At 42.0% G+C, this 19,654-nt stretch overlaps 1 protein-coding gene across 1 annotated transcript in view; it reads left to right on the top strand.

The window, feature by feature from the left end:
• Window positions 1-4,728: 4,728 nt before the first annotated feature.
• The window catches only part of jarid2b (jumonji, AT rich interactive domain 2b), a 135,162-nt gene continuing 120,236 nt past the window's right edge, over window positions 4,729-19,654 (top strand). Inside the window, exon 1 of the mRNA XM_037794400.1 lies at window positions 4,729-4,768. The gene's annotated coding sequence lies outside the window, so the exon portion shown is untranslated. The remainder of the gene's footprint in view (window positions 4,769-19,654) is intronic.

Here is a 19,654-nt window from a genome sequence, read left to right as displayed (position 1 = left end):
GCAATGAGTTTTTAGTGGTGTGGGCTTGGCTGAGGGAGAAAGGGAAGGAGAGGGAGATTTCACACACAGGGACGGGCAGATGTATGCAGGCTTGCTCACGCACACACACACCCGCACAAGAGCTTAGACAGAGTGCTTGCACTTCAAACAAATGGGACTTCATCAGTGTACATCAGTAATGGTTCCAGGCTGCCCCAACAGCCCTAATCATTTCCAGAGGGAGACATAGAGCGCGAGACACAGAGAGACAGACCTTTTTTTTTTTTCTCGCTAAAGCCTCAGTTGCAAGTGTACCTTGAGCAAATCAAACATTAAAGCACGTATTATTATAGGATAAATTCCAGCCTGCTAGTAGAGACATGTGAAGGACAGTGTGAAGAGAATACAAAGAGCCGTGCTTTTATTGAGGATATGCACTTTCACATTCTGTACAATGTAAACACTGCGTTTTCAACATCATAAACTACTCCCTCGGCTTGTTTTGTGTACAGGATGCAAGGTATAAACATAATCCTCAGTGACTACAATCTAACCCCCATTGTAAGTCAGGTAAAGTCATGCAAACAAAGATCAAGAGAGGTTGCAATCAACAAACCGCAAAACGACCTTATTGTTGCAAACAGATGGCTGCTGCTGTGTGATTTGGAACAAAGTATCGCAGGTTCGCCCTGAATGGCGATATATTATCTGAAGTGATCCCACTGAAGCCAAGAGGTCCTTTTCTTTATGTTCAAAACAAACACGGTGTTTGTCGTTCCTGGGAGAGTTAATGTAGTGTGAATATCCAGCGCACAATCTCCGTATTTAGAATCAAGTGAAGCTGAAAATGGCCAGGTGCCGCAGATACAAAAAAACAAGTCATCTAGTCGGGTCAATGTAGGCCGCTACAAAGAGAGTGATAATGTTTGTGCACCTGTGGAAAATTATTTTGTGAGGAACGCAGTGTGTTCTCAATTTTGAGGAAAAAAAAAGAGAGTCCTCTCACTTTTATCTTTTTTATTAACAGACTGTTGGAAAGCAGAGAGAAAGGCACCGGAGAGTTCTGGCAATTTCATTGCCAACAAGGGAGTTTGTTCAGCTCCAGAATCGGTGGATTGAACCACTTAAAGGGGACATATCATGAAAAACCCACTTTCTCAGTGCTTGTGCACATATATTTGGATATCTGGAGTGCCTATCAACCTGTTGTGGGCTGTCTAGTAGGGTCGGGGGATTGAACAAATATACTGGCTATCGGCGATTGGCTGAGTACATTTCTGGTCATTTTATTTTGTTAATTTAATGGTCCGCTTTTGAAGAACGAGAGCTGCTCAGATGCTGCTCAGCAGGCAGAGAGAGATACAGCAAGGGTAAACAACGTGCATAGCCTGCATATTTTCACATCTAACTCGGTGACATAAGGGTACATTTCGACCGAAACAGTTGGTGATTGTTGGAAATATTAACCAAGGCGGTTTTGGTGAGTTTCATTTCGTTGATGTTGAGATTGAATGAGGTGTGTTTTACGATGCTCTGCTGCTAGAAGAGCTGATCGTCCATCTGAAACTATGTCAGTGGGGGGATTGCGCCACACCGCGCACACACACTTGCACTAATATATCGTCAATCGCCAGTTGTTAGGCTGACGATGGTCAGTTGGAAATTTTAGCATATCGCCCAATCCTACTGTTTAGCTAAAAAAAATGTGATTCAACAAGCCAGTCAGATTTGGTTCCCCTTCCTTTGCCATATGCAGGCTCATTAGAATATATCGCCCACGGCTTGAGAACTACCTTTGCAAAGGTGCACCATATTTTCATCGCTAGCCAATCAGAGCAGACTGGGCTTTTTCTGAAGGGGAGCTTAAAGAGACAGGTGCTAAAATACAGGTATATATTTTTTTAATATGAAAGCATGTAAACATGTTCTAGTGGAATCCCAAAATACAAGTACGAATCTGGAAATGAGTATGATATGTCCCCTTTAACGATGTGAGTATAACACATAAAACATACATACGGGATTCAAACGGAAGAAGATGATTTGGCTCCTCTAACTCCTCTAAAATCCAAAAACCCAAAAGAAAAAAAAGATATTCCTCCCGGATAACAAGGATAAATGGATGGATTGTTTCTGAGACACAAGTGGACAGATTTTAGAGAGAAAAAGACCATGTGTGGTGACAGTTGGTCCCATCATGTGACGCCCCCTTGGCAGGCCAGCGGGATCTGGGCGTGCTGGTTGGCTGGTTGTCATTGCTAGGTCACGCCTGATTGGACAGTGGTCAACGGCACAGCCACACCCCTCTGTGGGGAAGCTAATCTCTAGGTAGCAGGTCCATAAAATACAAGACAGTATGTGTGTGTGTGTGTGTGTGTGTGTGTGTGTGTGAGCGAGAGAGATGGGATCACAGTGCCAGTTCATGGCTGCAGTGGAAACTTCCTATCTGCACACACAGAAACACACACACACATACAGTATCTTCTACACCACCCACCTTTCCTGTTGTTACACACAATCTCTTCCTCTTCTCTCACTACACACACACACATACGCCCACACAGCGGTGGTGAAATAACCCCGTGTGGGAAATAATCTGTAACATAGATTGCTTGTGATCATTTTGGTCATTTCCCAATGACCTTACACCACAAACATCTGACAAACGACGTGCTGATCCACAATATAACACACTAATGCAGTTTACGAGCCATTACCGGCCCTGACATCCGCGTGGTGCTCCAGCTGACACAATTTGTGGTTACAGCTTCATCGCCTCAACAGTCAAAACACAGAACAGTTCTTGACAGCAAATTATTACTTACCTTGGAATGTGGAAACGGCTCCGCGGCAGCCAGCGAGAAGTGGAAGATTTAGAACAGAAGGAGAATTCATAGCGCCCTGTCTGTGACATCAGCCATCTTGGCAGACGAGGAAAAAGTGATTGCAACCAAACAATGGTCGCAGCCAGTGAGCTGTGTTTAAGGTGATGTAGCATTCTGGTAGGAAACTAACACAATGTCTCCAAAGATCTGTAGCTCAGCTGTCGTGTCTCATCTTGTTCCTCCATGGGTTTTTTTCGAAGTTTGATTTAAGCCCAGTTTTTCTGCCTTAAATAATCCCTTCAATATTTGATGGAAAATTGCTGAATGTCAACATCAATTTATTCACTTGTTATTAAACTTTCCTCCTAACAAATACATCATCTGCAAATGTATGTTACTGTTTTCTTTTTCTATTAGTACTTACCCATAGCCATTCCCTTAAATTTAAGACTAACAAAGTGTGTAATTACATCACATATCACAGTATGATTTAAAAAAACATCATGCGTGTGTTTCGTGTGTTAAAGTAATGTTATATATATATATGGAAAATTAGATTTTTACTAGCTCACTAACTTCAAGCATACTAAAGTGCTTTATTAAGTTTACCATTAACAGTAAATGCCTGCATAGAAAAATGGTTCACGGAGGTTATCAGTCATGGTTTATGCTGAAGGGAGCGATGACAGCTCGCTAATATGGAAAAGTAAGGCAAAGTCAATGGCAATTACCTTCAATAAGCGACACAGAATACATGAGCTGGTAATTTGGGGAGGTGACCTATATTGTGATTAAAAAGAGAGCTGGTTACAAAGTGAAAAACACATTTACATTACACATGTGTTTTTATTATGCAAACTCTTTATGTTTTTTAATATCTGGAATAGAATAGAAAGGAGAGTGTTATTTCCACAAACTGGCATCCACAAAGTCATCACCTGGAGCAGGCTGTTCTTAGAGCTGGACGTTATGACGATATATATTAGTATGAGTGTACAAAAAAAGGCTTTACCATGTCGTTATTTCATATAGACTATTTATTTATTGAATTACCAAAAAACATTGTGATACACTGTATATCAGGATATGAAATTACCTATATTGTGATAGATGTTTTTGCATTTTGTATCAATTTATATTTAATCCATGTGATTGCGAACCAGGAAGTATGAAGAGCACCAAACGCCATGTAGGGAGGAAGACGGGATGGATGGGTGGGTCAAAAAACACCGGACTTTTGCCCAGGAGACCGGTGTTCGTACCCTGTGTGAAACCAGAAGTCAATGTTGATTTATTTGTCATGTAACTTCCGTACTTAAGTAACACTACTTTCTGTGTTATTGTAACACAAAACAACAATCTTTTCCTAAACCTAACTAAGTAGTTTTGTTGCCTAAACCTAAGCAAGTTGTTTCCTGTGAAGACGGAAGTTTATTTTGAAAAGACTGTATGCACTATGCACTATGTGCGTAAATTAACATGTATTGCTGGACATTTGTACGAAAATGCATGAAAAATTAGGAATACCTTTTCCTAAGATATCATACAAACTGTTATGTGAGTATTCGTTGCCCGGTGAAAACAATATATAGCGAGGCATCACTCCCACTGTATTTGAGTCAAATGTGAGAAGACATACGGTTCTCTCAGCCAGCTATCACCATGACTTCAAAATGACTTAGTCATGACATTCAGAAACAGACGTCCACTGTCTTCCTCTTTCTCAACCACAACTCCTACTCTCTGTATCTCTATCACTTTCTTCCCCCCCCCACCCGTTATATGAGAACTGCGCGTCGAGCTTGTCACACTCCGTGACAGGTTGTGTGAGGCTGCTTATCTGGCTTGCTCGTGAAATTGGCCACAATGCTCCAATGATGTGGTCAGACAAGCTGGCTGTACAAAAGACAGGCAGAGGCAGAAGGAGAGAGAGAGAGAGAGAGAGAGAGAGAGAGAGAGAGAGAGTCAGACAGAGGAAGCCTATTTCCTGAGAGGAATATTGATCTGATCATCTCTACCTCCCTTCTTCTTCTAGCTCTAGCTCCTTTCCTCAGACAGTACCTCGGAGAAAGAGGCTGAGTGACAAAGACAGGGGAGTGGAGGAGACAGAGAGGAAGAGACAGATAAGGGGAAGATGGCGCCACGGCAGTGTTCTCTCTGCCAGGCCCACAGTTCGGCGCTATACGGCGATGGGACAGGGAACAGATTAATAATATATCCACACAATCTCTCAAGTGGTGTGACTCCCAGGCACTCCATTATAACCACAAGTGCACAAGCTGCAGTAAGGCACTTTAGTCAGCAAGCCCTCAAAATGCTCTATCTGTCCATCTGAAATGCACACCCCTCGTGCTCAAGTTCATCGCTATCAATCACAAGCTATTAGGCCTGAGGAAAAAAGCCACAACTGATAAAAACCCTCACCAAAGTACATCTTAATTGATGCTTCCATATTCGTCCTTCATATCCCTGTGGTGCAACGCTGACGTGATCTACAAGCTCATCAGGAGGCAATTAACCAACTCAACAGGCCACGTTTTCGTCCAGTGAGACCAAGCAAATAAATATCCTGAACCATCTGACCGTCCGATCACATTACAGCACCCGGCCCACTTCCTCTTACTCTCCTCTTGATTTCTCTGGGATATTTATGAGGTGAGCATTTTAGTGCTGCAGGGTCGTGTTCAACCTCAACATTCTACCTGCTGTACAGTTTATAGTGGCCGCTGAACATCTAAGTTCAATGTACCGCATTAGTATCTCTGCATACAACTTGAGCTAAAATTCATTTTTGTCAAGAAATCAGTATATCGTTGGTTTTTGTTTTGAAGTTTCTACTTATTTGGTCAAAATTGTGATCGCCAAAGAAAAAGAAATGTAGGTCAGTACGCCCTTTATTAGTGCTCTCCAGTTGGCTTGAATCTTTGATAACAACTGACAACCAACACAGCTGAGAGTGCAGATGCGGCCATCCAATGACTTGACAGGTGTTGAAATAACATGAATAAGAAGTACCATCTAGTGGGAATCAGTACTAATGTTAGCAAGTTAGGCCAACTACCATCCACTCTGCAAATTAAAGTTAGTCATCCTAGCGTGCTAGCTTCCACTTTCTGAGTGGAATACAAACTTAACTGCATGATGGGTCCTAACGGATGGATTCCCAATGCTGTTCGGGCTTGTTGGAAAAGGGGAAAAAATGCCTTGCATCCACTATCGAAAGGTTATACACGGCTATGACGTGCTCCAGCCAGTAGCCCAGTTGACAATGCGTCTACTAGCAATCAGTCAATTACTGCCATTGGAAACTCCCACTCAGAGGCTTAAAACTTAGACTCTGTTGCTAAAAATATGACCAAAAACAGTTTTCTCCTATTTTAAAAAAATGGACAAATATGCACATTCGCCACAGTGTTATTACACTTTATTCATTTCCATTCAGTAAAATTGGGGAGAATTAAAATTCAACTTTAAGTGTAGATTTGGGGAAAACATATTAATGCTAAGACATGAGTAGACTGCTGCTCATTTTCCATTTAATGCATCCGTTTTCGGTGCTACAGAATTTTTCACATCTCCACTTCAGGGTCACGCAACAGTGCTCAAGCATGTAAAGAATGTGACCTGCATGATGAATACGACTTATCTTGCTCAGGGAGAAGCATACGAGTTGGTTGAGCTAAATTTTACATGTGAAAGACGACATAAAATGTCATCACCTCAGGCTTTCTATTATTGATTTTTGAGTGCATCATATGAACATACATCCTGCCTGACGACCAGTGGGGCAAAACTCCTTTGTCTGAAAAGTGACGCCAATGCGGAAGTGCCTTAAACTTGCATTCTTTCTAATAGCCAGCAGGGGGCGACTCCTCTGGTTGCAAAAAGAAGTCTGATTGTATAGAAGTCTATGAGAAAATGACCCTACTTCTCACTTGATTTAGTACCTCAGTAAACATTGTAAACATGAGTTTATGTTCTCAATCGCTAGTTTCAAATCTTCTTCAATACAGCATGATGTTCATTTAGTAAATTATGGTCCCATTTAGAGTCAAATAGACCGTAAAGCAGAGTATGCTATGGTCGCCGAGAAATGTCTTATTCAGCATTCGGTTGTACTTAGCTCCACCCTCTTGTGTCACTTCTGGTTGCAAAAAAAACAAGACGGCGACAACCAAAGACCAGGATGGCGACAGCCAAAATGCCGAACCCGAGGCTTCAAAAGGGCAGTCCACAAACCAATGGGTGACTACATCCACTTCTTATATACAGTCTATGCTGATGACTTCTTTGTAAATATATATTGAATTCTCCGTAACTCCCTCATAATAGGCTGCAGGCCGGGATAATCAGACCCTCCAGGTTTATGAGCATATTTGTTGGAACCAGTCCCTCCTGCCATCGCCTCCCTTCGCCTGCTGCAGCCTGCCTGAAAACCTGAGCCTGTCCCCCTGCTGCCATTGGCATGCGTGCTGCTAACCTGTGAACAATTCATGAGGGCCCTCTCCATATTTCATGGGGCGGAAATGGATGTTTTATGTCGGGAGTGAGGGAGAGTGGAAAGGGGGAGAGACAAAGCAACAAGATTGAGCGAGGGGCCGGTGACATGAGCTAAAGCAAAGACACGAGATGAGAGAGAAAGAGGGGAAGAATAAAATAGGAAGGAGGGGGGGACAGAGAGAAAAGGGAATTGAGGAATCTGGTACAATCTGTGCCATGGATTCCCTCACAGCTCATCTCAGATCTCTCCACAATTAACTTCCGCCTCACCTCATCCATTCGTTGGCCTACCCTCAACAGTATGTGGAGCTTCTTTGGACTCATTGACACTGGCTAGAGGAAGGAAGAAAATAGAAAGGATGAAACAAAGGCCACGAGCGGAGGAAGAAAGAGAAGAAGAGAGAGACAGAGACTCACACAATCACTCGGCTCAGCTAATGAATGTACGGCGGCGGGTGGCGGCTCCTCCACAGGGAGCTGCCCTCATAACCGACAGGGCCTGGCTGGGTGTAGTAATTGAAAGTAATGATAATTAATATCATCGGCATAATCACCATTCGTTATTACAGGGAGGATGTTTATGGCTTCCTCTGAAAGGGAGAAATAAGGCACAGTTTGTTCAAAAAAAAAAAAAAAAAAAGGGTGAATCTCATTAACATTTTAGCTATCCTAATCTTGTTTAATATCGAGGAGAGAGAGAGTGGTTGCAGGAGCGGCTGCGTTATTATTAATAAAGATTAAAAAAACAACATTAATTCATATTCCGGTGCTTTTCCTCTCCGTCGAACTGAAAATTGATGTTAAATCTGGATAAATTGGGTTTGATGTCATGGATAACAAGTTGGGATTAACACACATGAGACTCCTCTACATCGGCGGAGTATGCATTTTCAGATATAGGCAGGCCGTAACATCATACGCCAGAGCATTTGAGAGGCAAATTATGGTAGTCAAATGTAGGAGATAAGCAGCGGGCTATGACCAGGAACAAAGTAGGTCCTCAATTTACGGCGGCTTCTGGTTGGTGATGTATCAGCCCGACTAATGTTTGTCTGAGTCTCTGTGGATTCGAGAGGAGAATGTCAAACTTAGTGCAGAATAAGCGAATGCATATCATGAATATATTTCCATTTGTTTGAGTCAGATATATTATGTATTACCATGGGAAACATGGAGGCAGATTCGTAACATTATGAATTCACTGGGATGTGATACAGGCTGAATTGGTGGCGTTGGCACATGTAAGCAATCAGGCTAACTTCACAGTCACATGCACTGTGTTTTTCACCACCAACCACTGCTATGTGAATGATACCCCACGGAGCAGATTGCACTCAGGGATGATGAGCTTGAATCCGGCATACAAAAAAACACCTTTCTCCCTCACATAGCCTCTTTAAAAGACCTATAGTTATTCAGTTAGTCCAAGTACAATTACGTGCCTTTCAATTGCAAATCAGAGGAGAGCTGCGAATCCGAATAGACAATCAAGCGAGGTCGCTTCCAAAAAACACAAGCCTCGCGTTAAGCCAACTCCAGCCTATTAGGGAAGGGACATATGTAGCTAAATTACACCGTGCACCCAGGGGATATGCAAATGTGCAGGACCTCCCGCATGACTTACCTTCGGGTTTTTTTTTTTTTTTTTTTATCATGCAAACCATGTTGGTGTGATAAGCCTTGTATGGAAAAGCACAGGGATACTGGCTCATTGTGTGCAAGCGAATGTTCCTCTTTTGTGAGAAAGGTTATCAAATGCTTCCCCTAATAACCAACACTCTAACTTTGTTGAGGATTAATTAAATTGTCCTGATAAAAGCAGCTGAATTAAAACACCTTTTTTAATGGTCAGCGTGAAATTGTTCGATTATCAAACTTTGTGTTTACTTTGCTGCAGTGTGTTGTTGTGTGCAGGAATAGTAATTGCTGTGTTCTAAGCAAAATAGGCAGAAAAAAAAGGTAATTACCGTCCCATTTTGTGCTGTTCTTTAAGACATTTGTAACTGATTTTCGAATATACAGTAATTTGTTACACAGAAGTGGCTTCTCCTGCACTTTGAATTACACCTCTGCCTCTAATGGGGCTATTGGTGGAAGGGCTTCGTTGGATAATTAGATATTGATGTGTATTGATTTGCCATAATTGCAGGGATAAATGGGAAGCCCACAAGTAGCTGCTTTTCCTCAGTTCTTTTTTTACCCTTCTCTTTTTCTTTCTCTGTGCTACCTCTCTTTTAATAGTCTGTATTTTCAACATCTCTATCCAAACCCTCTCTGCGTCTTTCATTCTCGTTCTTTCCTCCTGCACGCTCACACCCTCTCTTTCTCCCTCCGCTCTCAGACCACCCAGACTGCCGTCCCTGTGTGCTCCAGCTGTTCCCCTGCTGTGGCTCGAGTTTGTGTTACTTTGTTTCCGCATGGCTACGACTGAGGCAGCCCCCACCGCGACCCATCCAACCCCATTTCTTTCTCCCTCACTCCGTTCTTCCCCACGTCCCCTTTTTCCTCTCTCTGCTCATGCCCTCAAAGAATCGGAGAGGGATGGCTTTTGTGTCCGGTGCAGGTGTCCCGGGTGGGTGAAAAGGGGCGCAGAGGCTGTGGCTGCCTACTGTCAGGGGGGGGGAGGTTATTCAGCCTGGGATCCCCCACCTGTGGCAGGTCTTGACCCACATGAGTCAGCCAGTCACTCCTGGGCTATAGAACCTTTGTGGCTGAACGCTATTACTCTCTGTGTGGCTAGATACACACAAGGGACCTGGCAACGCTACAGCGCTGCCTGTTCCTCATGAGTGATTCATGCTTAGCTACTCATCCACACCGTATACTCCAGTCCAGACTGGTTTGAGGTGAGAAAGGGGAACAAGAGCGTTGAATGATGTCAAACTGAATGGGGAAACTGGACTTATACAGTGGAATGGATGAGTAAATACAGATGGCAAACAGATCCATTAATGAGGGCCACATGGGGACGTTATTACATTTCAAAACATTGGATGTGTGAAATAAAACAGACGCATGAATTCAAATGAGAAAAAGTTCTTTGGACACATTGAATGTTTTAAAAAGAAAGAGAAATCTGCTTGTTTTTCTGCAACTGCGCGTTACATCATGGGAACAGGTTTCTGACTTTCTGGCTCATTGGCATCACTGTAGCAACATTACCATGAGATGTAATGGTTGCTTATAAAGACAATGACAAATCCATGAAAACATTGAGACAGTTTAAAGGTGCTAAATGCAAGATTGGGAGCATCTCTATTGCCTCCGCATGGCACTCAACATGGTGACAGCTAAGCTGGCGGCTCTTAGCTTACGGTGCTAACAGCGAGAACAACACTCCTGACAGCAGGCTGTTCTCATACACCGTTCGTAGCTATATTTAGGAAAACCAAAGCACTGTAATTAGTATATATCCCACAAAATCAATTAGTATGTAATCCATGTAATTGTGAACCAAGAAGTATAAAGACCAAGAAATGCTGCGTAGGGAGGAGGTCGGGGTGGATGGGTGGGCCAGGAGACCGGTGTTCATACCCCGTGTGAAACCAGAAGTCAACGTTGATTTATTTGTCACATAACTTACGTACTTAAGTTACGTCACTTTTGGTGTTATTTTAACCCCAAACCACGATCTTTTCCTAAACCGAACTAAATAGTTTTTTTTGCCTGACCAACCTGACCATGTTTCCTGTGAAGACGGAAGTTTATTTTGAAAAGACTGGAGCGGAAATTGACATGTGTGTCACGTGTTGCTGGACATTCGTAAGAAAACGCATGAAAAATGAGGAACAACTTTTCGTAGACAAACCGTTGTATGAGGATACGTTTGCTGACAGAGATAACAGTGTTTACCTGAGGGGGATCCGGAGGGTGGGTGACATGCTTGCCGTTCTGACCGACGGCGCCATCAGCTCTATAACCGCCTTATGAGAGCAGTGCAAAGCGGCAGCCGTGAGCTAGCCAGTGGGTCACGAACATGGACTAAAAAGGCACGCACGGCGATGTCAACAAAGTAAGGAGAAGCTCCGATTACATCACACACAGAGGGAGAGTGACTTCATTCTCTGCTCAGGTAGACATTACTCCACTATATCTTTAATAGAACTATCCTCGACCTAAGAAAATCTTAGTCGACTAACACTCAAACGTTTTTGCCAACTAATTGATTAGTTGATTTAATCGACAGATCTGTAAAACAGTTTCTCCACAAAGAATCACAAAAAAGCACCACCTGTTTTTGCCATATATGTCCTCATAAGTTTCTTGGAAATAAGTCATTCAGCATGAAAAAGCATAAAAACGACTAATCAACTAAAGAAGTCTTATTCGACTAAGACCAAAATGGCAGATTAGATGACTAATCGACGAAGAGGGGGCAGCCCTAATCTTTACATAACAAATAGTTGTTTGCTGCTATATTAATGTTCTGGATATTGTATAGAGAACCTTTATGCATTTTAAAAATGTACATTAACATCCAGACCATTTTGGCATCTATTTGTCCTCAAAGTCGGCAGTTTACCAGGTTAGACTTATCTGGGGTTGCGGTTGCCAGGTGAGCTTGAGGAGATCTGCCTCATTAGTGAAACACAACAACAGCCTTGGGGGCAGAAATAAGGGCAAGTCATCCCTCGGCTCTGATCTTCATGCAGTTTTGCATTTAGCTTCCAGATGGGTCAACTTAGGGCACAGCGAAGACCGTGCTGATCCTAGTTACGTGCCCCGAGGACAACTTCCCCCTGCAGCCCGAGGGTGTGGATATTCCTCCTGTTGATCCTGCCATAACACAGCACAGCCACCGCCGCTCAGGAAGTGAGATACTGAAAGTGCGTATTGAATCAGAAAGAACCACTGCCAAAGGGCTTTTTCAAATCTAGCTTGTAGTGAAGATTCAGCCAAGCCTCCGTCTCATCCTCACTGTTGTGCTTATATTTGACAAACCTGATACGAGTCTACGCCGCTGGTGCCTGTTTTGTTTCGGCGGGGGATTTCTCATGCTGAAGGTGTCCAATTATCCATGGTAGTAGAGTGGGGACTCTCAAGTCCCTCCAGAAGGGGAGGTGTGCGTCTGTGTGTGTCGGGGGGGTTGTCGAAAAATAAATTGTGTTTGTGATCTCAACGAGTCCCCGAACAGTGGAAAGGGAGAGGTGGGTGTGAGGTGGGGGTGGCTGTGGAGAAGGTTAACCTCACTTTAATGAGAGTACTTATAAGATTCAAATTTCAGCGGAGTAATTCAAAGCCACCGTGACCTCCAGTCTGTCTACCATCATCAGCACCAGGACATGCACTGCAAAATAAATCCTCCCCACCCCCTAAACAAAAATTACTTTATGAAACCAGGATAAAAATCCTGCATCTACAAAATTCAGTTTGATCGCAAAACTACCGTCAAATGTGTTCAAATGTGTAGTTTCACTTTAGATTCAAGTTAAATGTTCTTTTTTTCAGCTCAGTTTAGGCTTTAATAACTTCAAAAGAACAAACAAAATCTAAAGACCTTGAAATAAGACAAGAAATCATCTTCCTCTGGCACCAAGGAGCTTCATTAAAAGAGCGTAACATGAGCAGAGACTCATGCGCTCCCTCTTGAATTAACAATTTTTCAGAATCAACAGTGTTTTCTATAGGAGTGCAGCAGTCAGCCTTATTCTGTCTTGTTAAATCTTTAAAAATCTTGAAAGAAGCAAATTTTCTAATGGAAATAAGTTTAAATAAACTTTAACTAAGAGTCAATAGCAGACCAAATGATTTGTAAAGAAATTTTTTTTGCAGTAATAACCTTGTTGTTGGTCTTTAATAGACATGCCTCCCTGTATTTATCTAAAATAACCCAAACAAAGTGGGGATTATTAATTAAATTATGTCTTTAGATAGCCTTGCATAGTCAGCAAATATTCCCTTTACCTATAAGACTGTCTGCCTGACTTAGATATATAGTTTTTGCAGTGTAAAACGTTTTATACGAGGTATTCAATATCCCTGGTGCTCGTATTACTCAGAGTTTTAACAGGCTGCGTGAAAAGGAGAGAATTGTATAAGCCGTGATTTTACTGCTTCCTTATCCTCCCAACCTTCCTGCCAACACTCTCGCTTGTTGCTGTCCCATAGTATCACACTCAGCTCTCCACACATACCTCCCTACCGCTCTTATTGAACTATAAACCTAATTTTATGAAACGTGTATGATAAGGAACAATCGGGAGTGGCGTTCACTATTCCTCCTGTAAATACCAGGGATCAAATTGCCAGAGATTTTATTCTAATACAACGCGAACATTCATAGAAACATTTGAACTTCCAGGAACTTTTGCCTGCAAGATTAAAAGCTTTTCAGGCTGTTGTAGCAATTCTGGAACGCTAATATCTACTTAAACACAAAGATAGATTAGTGAGGATTTGAACTCGATTCAGCACCAGAATGAAACAATTGTTTTTAAAGAATGAGCGAGTTCAGGGGAACTGAGGAGAGATGAAAACATCAGGTCATTGTCGAACTAAACCCAAAGGAAGCTTCTTCTAAAAGGGGAGACTGCTGTAAAAAAAAGAAACCAAACCCTTTTTAATTCCAGGGGAACAAAAAACAAAACAAAAGCTGACATGCCTGAGTATTTTCCTTTCTTTATTTCAATGCATCTTCTTTTAATTCAGCAGATGTGATTACAATCGCTTGATTTTCTCCTTTCTTTTGAAGGAAACTCCTTTGGGTTTATTTCCACAGTGTGCAATATTTAACCATTCAATCTTTCAACATTAATTTGGGATTCGTTGCCCCCCCCCATCCATGGTGCCCAGTAAATCAACCCCCCCTCCTCCCCCCTCACACACACACACAAACACACCCCGACTCCCCCTCTTCTTGGCTATCGGACATCAATCTAGCCAGCACCGTCTGCTAAGCCTCACTGGGCAATTAACCACATTGAGAGTGAAAGCTCTAATCAATCCCTGGCCTTCTCCGTCACACACACATATAGACACACAAACACACACACACACACACACACACTCCTAAATCCATTGGTGTAAATGTCTCGGCCATTTATACGAGAGTAGAGCAGCACTTTTGAAACACGCTGTCTCTTCAAGGACACACACAAAAGACACGGACACAAACACACTGTTTCTTGAATAAAAGCAGATCAGTCGTATAAATCTTTTCCTGTATTTGACACACTTTGAAAAATTTTAGAGCTTCAATAGGCCATCATGCACTTACTTCACAGCAGACTTATAATGTACTCCATTACCAGCAGTCTCTAAGATGTCATTAACACACTGAAGCTGGCTACAGTTACAGACATTTTACCCCTACACTAAAGTATTTTTAATATACATTTTGAAATTTGAAAGCACTCTGTAAGAAAGATAAATTGGATTTTGTCAGGAAAGAAAAAAACAGGAAAAACAAACAGATATTTTCCCATTATTGCCTCGCCTTGTTTTCGGAGAAATCGGGCTAAAAATGTCTCGAAGACCCTTCAACCCCTCTGCCTGTACATGGCGTGGGCTAAATGTGTATAGTGAAGGGTTACTGCTGTGAAATTCAGGCGTCCCTCCGCAGCTTGTCTCATTGATTCATGTGGGCCTAAATGTCAGCACCAGCAGGGCTGAGGACCCCGGTAAACCCCCTGAGAGTGCAGGGTGATGGGGGCTAAAGGCAGCGTGTTCCACAGCCTCGACTCAAAATAGCCCGCTTGACTCTGACGCTGTCAAAGGACAAGACGTCATTGATTCGGGCGCTAAAGGAATACTATGTCCACAGATAAAGGTACTATAAAGATTTTCCGTGGATTTACCTGAACATAAAGGATTAGGATTCATTTTTAGTACGCAGTAAACATGCTTATGATCAGCACTCGTTCAAACCCCTTCACCATCCACGCTGTATAATTCCTAGATTCCTACTGGTCCCTCAATATTTCTTTCCCATTCTGTTTATATATTACAGACAGCGTGACTTAATGGGGGGCTACATAAATTTCATGTCATCCGCGAGCCTCGCTTAGAATTATTGACCCGTCAGCTATTGATTTGGTGTCTTTGTTCATGCATTCATGGGTAAGTTCAGTGCTTTGATCATTTGGTGCGTTATGCTAAATCTACATCAAACACAGAAGAGGAATCGATGGCTCTTCCTCGTTACATGAATGATAATGAAATCAGCATGATTGCACGGATGCTGGTGATTGATTGTAGTCCAGCTTTGTGGGGATCGGGGAGACACTTAATCTGCTTGTAATATTTCTTGATCATACCTGTGCATGGGTTTCTTCCCAAAGTGCAAAGACGTGGTGGTAAAATGACTTGGAAACTCAAACTCGCTTATAGCCGTGAAAATGAGTTTGAATGTGTGTGTTAGGTCCGGGGCATACTCGATCAGATATAGTTCTTACGGCATGAGAAAAAGTGTTTATTGTTGTTCTGAACAACAACACTCGAGTAGAGCTAGAGAGAGATGTTCAAACCATGGCTCCTTTCTCCACACAGCTGACCAATCGTGGCGTGAAGTGGGTGTGAATGTCAAATTGTCGAAGAGTCGAAAAGTTAAGGCGTCATCAAAGTTCTTACAATTCATCCTCAGGGCAACAGGAACGTCTGTACCACTGAGCAACCTCCGGGGTCTGAAAAGTGAAGCCAATGCTGAAGTGCCTTAAACTTGCATTCTTTCTAACAGCCAGCAGGGGGCGACTCCTCTGGTTGCAAAAAGAAGTCGAACTTTATAGAAGTCTATGAGAAAATAACCCTACTTCTCACTTGATTTATTACCTCAGTAAACATTGTAAACATGAGTTTATGGTCTCAATCGCTAGTTTCAAGTCTTCTTCAATACAGTATGATGTTCATTTAGTAAATTATGGCCCCATTTCGTGTAAAACAGACCATGAAGCAGGGGATGCTTTAGGGCGTCGCTACCTTGTGATTGAAAGGTTGCTACTACGGCGTTGTCTGGTCTGGGAGTGTCCGTGTTTTGGTCTTATACGTCTTTCTTCTTTAACCTTTTCACAGTGTGTTTTCAGTTCATGAAAGTTAATTATAACCTTTTGGTCACCTGAAAATGTCTTATTCAGCGTTCAGTTGTACTAAGCTCCACCTTCTTGTGTCACTGCTGCAAAAAAAACAAGATGGGGATGGCCAAAATGCCGAACTCAAGGCTTCAAAACAGTAGTTGACAAACCATTGGGTGACGTCACAGCGACTACGTCCACTTCTTACATATAGTCTATGGTCTGTACCAAACTTCTATCCAGTGGTTGTTGAGATATTTCACTGAAAACCACAAATTTGACCCTCATGGTGGCACTAGAAGAAAAGTCAGGGGATCACCGCAGTCTGTATGATTCATTCTCTGGGAACCGTAAATGTCTGTACAAAATTTTGTACCAATCCATCAAGTAGACGTTGAGATATTTCACAGAATAAGGGAAAAATATGAGCTGCTGGTAGGGCTAGAGGAAAAATCAAGGGATTACCAAAGTCGTGAGGATTCATCCTCTGGGCGCCATGGATATCTGTACCACATGTCATTGCAATCCATCCAACAGTTGTGGAGATATTTCACATAGAGAAAGAGTAAGGGGATCACCGAATTCTGTAGGACTCATCCTCTAGAGACACAGATGTCTTTACAGCATTTCATGGCAATCCATCCAATAGTTGTTGATATATTTCAGTCTGGCCCGAAATGGTGGACCGACTGACAGCCTTAGTGGAGTGTTTTAGTTAACCAATCCTCCTTCTAACGATGGTTAAAAGTTTTAATACTGCACATTTTACTACAATTATATCCACAGTTAGTGCTCACGTTAAAGTCATACCTACCGACAACTATATCTGTGTCTTTTTGTAACCCTACGCACACACACACAAAAGCACACATTACTCTTAACTACCTCCAGGGTTCATACAGAGCAACCGTCCCACTCAGTATATTAGAATAATGACACAGCGAGCCCACTTCTAGTGAGGGGGATGAGGACGCCCAGCCAGCTCAACAACAGTCATAGCAGTGAGAGGATAACACAAAAGTGTGAATATTACCTGAACAAATGTGTATGAGACCTGATACGCACACATTTTCTCAAAGATTTTTGGTGTAAGCTTTGACTATCGGTGCATGAAAACAGGAGAGATGATCTAAAAATGTGTTATGCACTCAGGTAAAAGTAAATGAGGCCAACAATTCCCATAATCTTGTTTTTCTTGTTGGACATTTTGTGAAAACATGTTGAGACAGTTGATCAGTTCAGTTGATCAGAGCCAAGAGGATGTGAGAGGTATGTGACTGATTTATAGATAAGGGACTTGTTTATTTTAGAGTAGCAATTCAAAAAGCGGGCTGATGCTGACACCTGTGTTCTCCTATAGAGGCTCCAGAGGGAAGAGCTTAATCTGATTACTCATCTACTTTATTATGAGTCCAGGAAACAAATGTGTAAAAGTAACTTTTTTTTGAACATTGACTCCACTCTCTCTGCTCTGTTGACTACGACACCTAGAGTTCAAGCTTTCCATACTAAAACTTAACTGTCTTACAACCTCAAAAAACGAATGGGCTTCCTGAAAGCACAATCTATACTCTATGAGGTTGTGGGGGTGGTGTGGAGAGTGGAGGTTGGGGGTTGGGGACGGACATTTACATACAAATTTGGGAACCACTACTTTGTCCCCCAGCCTCTTGTAAGAAGTCTTCTTTTAGCTTCAAACGTGATTGTTTTTGCTTAACAAAAGCAGTGGTGGGATGTAACTCTATATTATGTATTTGTACTTTACTTGAGTATTTGCATGTTATGCTTCTTTATACTTCTAATCCACCACTTCTCAGAGGGAAATATTGGACTTTTTACTCCTCTACATTTATTTGATAATTCAAGTTACTTTGCAGATTTAGATTATTAATACAAAAATATAAATCAACTAACACATCATGATGTATTATTATAGATTAAGCTACCAACCAGTATATAAAGTCATTACAATTAGCTCCACCTTTACCAGCTGCAACATTAAAGTGATGAATCAATAATAATTATATTCCAGTAATAAAATGTGCCCTTTCGCATAATGAGTAACCTTTACCTTTGGTACTTTATATTTTGATGTTAACACTTTTGTACTTTTACTTAAGAGTTTGAATGCAGGACTTTTACTCATAACGGAGTACTTCTACCCTGTAGTATTGCTACTTTTTGTTAAGTAAAAGATCAGAATACTTCTTCCACCACTGAACAAAAGAAAATGCAGTATATGCAGTATATCCCCAAAAAATGTGATTGCTGACCATAAGAGCATGACAGGAAATGCAAAAACAATCTCACTTCTCATTGAGCTTACGCTGTAGACATCATCATCTCCATATTAAGATATTAAAGGTGCAGTGTGTTGGATTTGGCGGAGGCCATGGAAGTTAATTTTCGGTACATAACAAGTGAATATATTGTAATTTTAGTCGTATATTGTTTTTCTTCGTAATTGTATAATTATCTGAGGAGAATTTTGATATTCCCAACATTTACTGCATTATGTTACCTACTTGCTAGCTTGCTAAATTGTTAGCCTCTGTGGCTTCTAGACACCGACAGTAACGTTAATATTGCCGTTGCTTAGCAGTGGTGTTAACCACTTAACCACTCGAACGCCAAGCATATCTTGTACACCAATTCCCATGTTGTAAACACAAGCTCACAAGTTTTATTTGCAGGCATTAATAAAGAAAACATACTTATTAAAGTGGCAGTAGGCAGTATATTTTTGGCATCATTGGGCAAAAATTCCTTAATAACCTTTCAGCATATTGTAATTCAAGTGTTCTGAGAGAAAACTAGTACAGGAATTTAAACGCACCATTTATTTGTAAGATCACTATAAAGTGCCAGTTGCAACCAGCACCAACCCAGTATAGAGGATTCTTTTTTGTCTTGTTTTTTCCTTTTTTTTAAAGGGACTATTTGTAACTTTCAGAATTGCTTGTTAACAGCGACACCTGTGGCCGTTAAGTGAACAAAAGTCAGTGTCGGGCTCGCGCTTGCTCGCTCTAAATATACCTGAACGAGCAACGCTCAAAACAGTGAGGCGACACACGTCAGCTAAAACCACAATATCACTCTATATTTCAGCTGCTTGTCAGTAATGTTAGCTGACCAGACGAAGGTCTCTCCATGAATTACTGCTGATCCTAGTGTTGGCTTTTCCTGCTTCAGCAAAAGCGGGTCGGTACCGGGGCTGAAGCAGGAAGCGAAACGTTATTGCCTCCAGACTGCGCCCGCAGGGAGACACCGGCACCCGGTCGGAGACGATAACGTTTCTCGCTGCGGAGCCCCGTCACTTCACAAGACACGGGAAACCTCTGTTGG

Source organism: Sebastes umbrosus, chromosome 15 (genome assembly GCF_015220745.1).
Source record: "Sebastes umbrosus isolate fSebUmb1 chromosome 15, fSebUmb1.pri, whole genome shotgun sequence".
In the NCBI taxonomy this organism is placed as follows: domain Eukaryota; kingdom Metazoa; phylum Chordata; class Actinopteri; order Perciformes; family Sebastidae; genus Sebastes; species Sebastes umbrosus.
The sequence above is the reverse complement of the archived record's forward strand: the minus strand, read 5'-3'. Positions and strand labels throughout refer to the sequence as shown.